Here is a 7752-nt window from a genome sequence, read left to right as displayed (position 1 = left end):
ACAAACAAATAAACATACACAAACACATGAAAACATAAAAACACAAAAACAATCAAGCTGCAACAGCCAAGAGACGGTAGAACAAAGGGCCAGGGTGCAGAAAACCACCACTGTCCTTGGGGAAGGCTGGCCTCCACCACTCAATGCCCACATTCCTTTCTGTGTCTTGCCTCTTTGACTAGAGGCCCACAGAGAACCCTAGCTGGATGCCGCTCAGCCAGAGCCCCTCCGGGTCCTCCTGGCATGTTCTTGGCAGCTGAGGGGCTTAAAGGGCTGACACTTGGCACAGAATCTCCACAAACATTTCCCTAATTTCCAGAGTGCATCCCAGAGAGGGCCTCAGAGTTGATGCCTGAGGAGCAAGATCATGGTTTTGTTGTTTCCCCAGCCTCTGTAACTCCCACATGGTCTTTATTTGGGTTACTCCTTGCTGCTCTCAATGAAGATTAGCAACAGAACCCTTAAAAAAAAAAAAACCACACACACACTTATGTGCCTAGCTCCAGAGTCAGCAAGGAGGTGAGGTGGCTGTGGGACACACAGCCCATAGGAACACAGCTTGTAGCAACACGCGGCCCATGGGACACGTAGCCCATAGGACAAGGAAGGGAGTTCCAGAAGGAGAGAAAGAAGAGATGGCCTGGTGCCAGGAGATCCCCCAGGGCCACTGCCCAATGCCCACCTCTCAGGACTAGGGGCTTCCTCTGCATTATCCCCTTGACAGAAGTGGAGGCAGTGCTTCCTGGAGGGAAAGGAAGGACCAGAGAGATCACTTTAAGCATCTTCCATCAGTTTCCCTGAGCAAGGTTTGGGGGTGTGAGAGGGACATTGCTGGGTGGGTGGATTGGGATATCCATCAGAGCTCTCAGAATTCCCTGGGGAACTGGGCAGGGCAGGGGTAGTTTGAAAAAGTATCTTCAAGAGTACAATATTTCACATTTAAAAACAAAAAAATTTATGTCATTTTCATAATGCAAACTATGGAAAATGAAATCCAACTTGCTTTTGATTGCTGGAGACAAGCACCTAACTGCAGTGATTCTCTGTGTGATGGGAGGATCAGCCCCGGAGGGCACAGATAGGATCCCCAGGGGAAGGAGCAAGGTTTTTCACACCCATCTGATTCGAACCTGGGTTTTCAGGACCTGGATCATGACACAGGGTCGGTCTTGTCTCTCCCAAGCTGCCCTATCCTCTGTAACTGGGAACTTGTGGGGAAACGTAACTTCCCAGGGCCCATCACAGACAGCAGCCTGGGATCTGGATTGATTTTAACAAGTAACGCAAGTGATTCTTATGATCAAGCTAGATTAGAACATACAGACTTCCAGGACAAGTCAGATAAAAAATGTATTAAGCCCAAGCTAAAAATAAATAAATAAATCCAGGGAAGCCCAGCTCAGTACCTCCCCTGTTCCCCACCACAGATAACCCTTTGATCCATTCCTTGTTATCTTCCCAATGTTTCTTCAGGCAAATACAAGCACAAAGGAATATATATATTCCTATTTCTTCCCATTTTTTTACAAAAGATATGATACTGTTTATATGTTCTCTACCTAGCTTTTTTCACTTAACAAAAATATCCTGGTGATCCCCACACATCCCTAAGTGGAGATTTTCCTCTTCCTTTCTTACCCCTGTAGTTCTCCACTAGGTGAGATGTACCATAATGTATTCATCCCTTCCCCTTTGCCAGACACAGGGTTGTTCCCGGTGTTCGGCCCTCGGCAGCAATGCCATCATGTGTGACTTTGTGCATGTGTGATTTCACACATGTGCAGCTGTGTCTGAAGGACAGACCCCCAGAAGTGGGATCACTGGGCAGAAAGGTGGGATGCATTTGTGATGCTGGCAGACAGATGGGTGAGACCCAGGGTCACCCAAAGAAGTACTCCACTTTATTTTTTTTAAATTTTTTTTTCAACGTTTTTTATTTATTTTTGGGACAGAGAGAGACAGAGCATGAACGGGGGAGCGGCAGAGAGAGAGGGAGACACAGAATCGGAAACAGGCTCCAGGCTCCGAGCCATCAGCCCAGAGCCTGACGCGGGGCTCGAACTCACGGACCGCGAGATCGTGACCTGGCTGAAGTCGGACGCTTAACCGACTGCGCCACCCAGGCGCCCCTGAAGTACTCCACTTTAGAGCCCACCAGCAATGGCGGAGGACACATGTTTCCCCACAACTTTGCCAGCACTGTGTTTCATCAAGATTTGGAGTTCTGCCAGCTTGAGAGGTGAGAATTCAGTGTAGTTTTCATTTGCATCCTTCTCACTGCGCATGTGTTCGAAGGGGAAAGGACCGTTTGCATTTCTGTTTTATGAACTCAGTGTTCATATCCTTTGTCCATTTTTCTTTTTTTTAAGTTTACTTATTTTGAAAGAGTGAGTGCACAAGCAGGCTCCACACTGTGGCAGAGCCTGCCACAGGGCTCGAACCCACGAACCGTGAGATCATGATCTGAGCTAAAGTCGTGAGTAGGACACTCGACCAACTGAGCCACCCAGGTGCCCCTCCCTTGTCTATTTTTCTATTGAATAATGGGGTCTTTTTCCTGATTTCTATTTCTTTTCATGTTAGGAGGATTAGCTCTTTGGGATATATTTGTTGCAAATACTTTTTTCTCAGTTTGTCATTTGCCTTTTGACTCTACTTATGGTGTTCGGGGCATGCATAAACTTTTTTATTTTTATATGATCAAATTTACCCATCTTTTCCTTGGCTTCTAGATTTTGAATCATAGTGAGAAGGTCTGTCCTCATCAAAGGTGATCTTCATGTTTCTGTATGGCACCTTTTTAAATTTTTTTTTAACATTTTATTTATTTTTGAGAGACTCAGAGAATGAGAGCAGGGGAGGGGCAGAGAGAGAGAGAGACACAGAATCTGAAGCAGGCACCAAGCTCTGAGCTGTCAGCACAGAGTCAGACGCGGGGCTCGAACTCACGAACCGTGAGATCATGACCTGAGCTGAAGTTGGACGCTTAACCGACAGAGCCTCCCAGGCCCCCCCTGTATGGCACTTTTATGTTTGTGTTTAACACTTGGAGAGTATCCCAATGCATGGCATAAAGCACAGAGCCGAATGTATTTTTTTCTAAAAATGGCTATTTTGTGGTCCCAATGTCCTTTATTTAAAATTCATCTTGGGGCACCTGGGTGGCGCAGTCGGTTAAGCGTCCGACTTCAGCCAGGTCACGATCTCGCGGTCCGTGAGTTCGAGCCCCGCGTCAGGCTCTGGGCTGATGGCTCGGAGCCTGGAGCCTGTTTCCGATTCTGTGTCTCCCTCTCTCTCTGCCCCTCCCCCGTTCATGCTCTGTCTCTCTCTGTCCCAAAAATAAATAAAAAACATTGAAAAAAAAAATTAAAAAAAATAAATAAATAAAAAAATAAAATAAAATAAAATTCATCTTTACCATATTGATTTGAGAGGCCACTTGTATCATTTACTAATTTCTTATAAATGTTCTGGGCCTATCTTGGGAGCATTCTGTCCCTCTGGACTATTGTTGTATGCCACTGCCACACCATTGTAATTACTGAGGCTGTATAGTGTTTGTATTGTCTGGTAGGGCTAGTCTCCACTCATTGTTTTTTTTTTTTCTTTTTAATTATTTCTCAGGGATTTTTTTTTTTTTGCTTGTTTAAATTTCCATATAAACTTTAAAATACCTTGTCTAGTTCCAGGGGGGAAACAAAACCCACTGGTATGTTATTGGAATTATATTAAATGTATACATTAGCCCAGGGAGTACTGGCCTTTTCATGATATCCAATCTTCCCAACAGGGGTGGGGATAGGTGGGAGAATGAGTTCTGGCTTCAGGGTCTCGAGTCCTGTGTGGGATGGGGTGATAAGCATGGCGGGTGTGAAGCCTGTATTGGCCATGTTCCCCCTGCCATTCCTGCCATGATACTGTTTGTGGCTAACGCCCATCCGAACTCTTCTTGAGATTTCTGAGAGGACATAAGAGTCACTGAAGTAGTTTAGTAGGACACACTAATTTCATAATCTTTTGAACATCCAATTTAGGATTGGGACCGCCCAGTGTCACTGTAGTGGTTGGTGGGCAGGTGGAAGACAAGTTACAAGTTTAGTAGGTGCTTTCTATGTGCTAAGACTGGGGAGGAGGTTTTACAAAGACAGAGACATTCCCAGATGCCCCAGAGCACATAACTGGGCTCAGCAGCTTGCAACTGTTTAATGCAGGGGGTGAAATCCTACAACACTGACACCAAAGGGGACCATATGCAAAATGGGTTTTAAGTTTTAAAGATGAAAGAGAAAGGCATTGTTGGATGGCAGAGATGAGCATCGGCAAGACATTGAGATCCATGAATTTTTCCTTGTCTTTCCATTTAGGCCCTTCCTTCCATCCATATGACACTTCCTCAGACATATGAGCCTCCTGTTGGCCCTCGGCTTGTCACATTCCAGCCACACCAAACAACCCGAGGTGCTCACTGCCAGCGGTAGCTCTCATCTCTCTGTGCATCTGCACATGCTGCTCCTTCTGCTGGGGTGCCCTTTTCCCCCTGGCTGTCTGGCCTCTCTTGCCCACTCTTCCAGACTCACCTCGAGCACCACACTGCTGCCATGAAGGCTGACACTTTCCTGCATGCCAACAGTCGCTGATGCTTAGCCTACCCTCGTGGAGCCCTCCAGGGCTGGGTGTTCTACACGTCCTCTGCTGAGCACTTTCTCCTAGGCTGTGCCCACAGGCTGTGCTTCGAATGAGGCCTCCCACATTAGACTCTGAGCATCGCCTGGGCAAGGACTTCATTTGTATTTCAGAGTTGGATTTATAGAAAACACCCACTATGTATTTGGATGTCCATTTGTACAAGCTAACAAAGCAATAAGCAGGAGGCCCCACGTTCAAATCCCAATCATCCACCACCACCATTCACCACAACCAAATGACCTTAGACAAGGAATTAAGCCTCTGTTAGCCTCAGTTTTCATGCTTGTAAAATGGAGAGAATAATAACTCCTCATAGGAATATTAATAGGATTAAATAAGATAACACATGTAAAATGCCTAAAAGGCACTCAATTAATGTTAGTTACTATCGTTGCCATTAATGAGATTTTAGTTAATGAGGTTTGAAGTTTGAGCTTTACATTTAACAAGAGGGTGCAGGGCTGGGCTTGGGCTCACGTTTCCTGTAGGAGAGCTCTTTCTACCATGCTCTGTCCCTTCCATTAAATGTCCCTGCTCCCACTGAGGCCACTAGGTGTGCTGGGCCCTGCCAATGCAGATGGACTCAGAGAGCTTCCCGGATTGAGTGTGCTCAGGAGCAGGTGCCTCCATGACAGAGACCTCCCAGCACAACACAAAGGTTGGGAAGCCTGAGTTAGCGCTCCAGTGGCACATGGAGCCAAGCAGGACAGAGGCACAATTACAGCACATTGGGCTTTCTGGAGCATTCCTCGGAAATGCTTACTGAACAGCAAACCCCAACTTCACATAAGCTCCCATCGGAAAACCGCTGACAAAAGCCCAGTTATGTAACTGAGATGACAAATTATTAGCACAAATGCTCCCCAACAGAAGTGGAAGAAACACCCCCTAAGGCCCGAGCCATTCTCCAGAAGGAGACCACAGAGAAAGGAGAAAGTTGCTTGCATTAGCCCAAGTATCAGGGAAGGATTTTCCTCCCTAGGACAGACTTAATTGAAAACCATCAGAGAACAGCCTGCCCACCGGAGAGAGCTAAGCCAAGGCCTCAGGGTCTTCCTGGGGGGGCTGCCAAGTCCCTCTTCACTTCCTGGGAAGGTGTGGGGAGGGAGTCGGGGGGCAAGAGTGCATGGCACCAGTCACCCATGCATGTAAAGGGGAAGCCCACCCTGCCAGCTGGCCCATGAGGGACTTTTTAAGGCATTTCCTCCTTGGGCCCCCCCAGAGTCAGTAATAGTAGGCCCTAGATAAATGGTGTTGGATGAATAAATTTGTCTGCATCTCAGGCTCCAAGCTCGCAGAGATTTCCAGAGGACTAGGAGAAGATCAGGGCAGGGGGAAGTGTGCACAGAGATCACCTCCCCTATCAGGTGATCACCTGCCTCCTTGAGTGAGCAGCATCCCCGGGGCCTCCACTGTCTTGCAGGCCCAGGTTACTGAGACCAGCTATGTCTGGGGAGAGAGATGATTCTTCTAGGTAAGGGTTAACACCCAGCTGTCAGCAATGTGGAGTGAGTTACCACATAGATTACAAATCGGTGAGGGCTTCATAAAGAGCCACTGAATAAATAGGCTATGCTTTAAAAGCCCTTAAATGTGGATTTAATTTTATACTGCAATTCAAATTTGGAAAGTTGCTAAATGCCAACTCGTGCGTGTGTCTGGGAGGCCACTCTGAATGGAGGCGTGTGTGTATACATGATACAGCTTCAGAGGCAAACTTCAGAGCCTTTACTCCACAAGCAGCCCTCTCCACGACCCCTACCACATTAATACTGTCTTTGGCAATGCTGCCTGTCAGAGCTTTTGACTTTGAACCCAGCCCCAGAGACAAATCAAGACCTTCAAAGCTAAGCCCTCTGTCTTCCCCTGATGCCATCATCCCGTGTAAGTCATGGGCAAAGGCAGCCTCACCAAAAAAACAGGCTCTCGTAGCTTCTGCAGGCTGGACTGGTTGGGATTCAGGCTCTGACCTTCTTCAGAGCAAACTTCAGAGACTGTGCCAACTGTTAGACACAGCCCCTGGAGGCACTCCCCCAAGGCTCAGGACAAAGAGCACTGAACCAGGGCCCTAGTTGCAGTTTCTATTCTAGCTTGGCCGCTAGCTGGCTGTGGGATCTCCACCCCATCGCTTGACCTCTCTGGTCCTTAAGCTTCTCACAGAGAATCCAGATGAAAACGCCTGCCAGCCTGTTTCACATAATCCCTGCGAGGACAAAATGAGATCACGGCTGTGAAATAGTTCTTTAGAAACATAAAGCTCCACACCTGCACCACAGGTAATTACCATAGCTTCAGAACAGCGCCCTGAGGCCAGGTGCGGGGAGGGCCAATATCCTGGGCCACGTTCAGTCTATCCTGGCCAGGGGCACAACAGATTGGAAGGTGTTCTTGCCTGACATGAGGAGCCCGGGTCTGGGGCCAGGCTGTCCACCCAGCAGTGTAGCCTGGGGACACCACAGCACCTGCCTATACCCCAGTTTCTCCCACATAAAATGAGAGACAGACCCCTGACCACAAAGGCCCCTTTCAGATCCATGTGCTATAAGTCCATGAGCCAGCCTGGTATTTGTCTGGACAGTGTCTCCAACGGTGTTCAGAAGTCTATTCATGGATGTACAGAGCCAATGTGTTCAGTCGGGTGGCCCAGCTTACACAAAAGGAGCATCAGGTAAGGCACCTGGCCTCAAGGAGCTTAAAGTCAGCTCAGAACAGTAGGACACATGAGGTGCATCACATCACTGAGCTGGAGACTTTCTTTCACTCATGATAAATATTTGCTGAGCACTCATTATGGCTAAATACTCTGTTGCACACTTCACTTACATGTTCTATTTCATCTCCCACTGCCCTATGAGAGAAATTTCTTTACCTCCATTTTTATAAACAGAGAAGCAGAGAAATCTGCCCACGTACACACAGCTGTTAAGTGACAGCCAGGAAAATGCATGTCTTTCTCTGCTCCAAAGTCTATGTTCTCGAGCACAAGACACTTGCTGGAGCTGGCAAAGGAGGTGTTGTGGAAGAGAAACTTATTTATCTCTTCATTTATTTACATCCTCAACCCCA

The sequence above is a fragment of the Neofelis nebulosa genome, chromosome 3, assembly GCF_028018385.1.
Source record: "Neofelis nebulosa isolate mNeoNeb1 chromosome 3, mNeoNeb1.pri, whole genome shotgun sequence".
Lineage (NCBI taxonomy): Eukaryota > Metazoa > Chordata > Mammalia > Carnivora > Felidae > Neofelis > Neofelis nebulosa.
Note: the sequence above shows the minus strand (reverse complement) of the source record.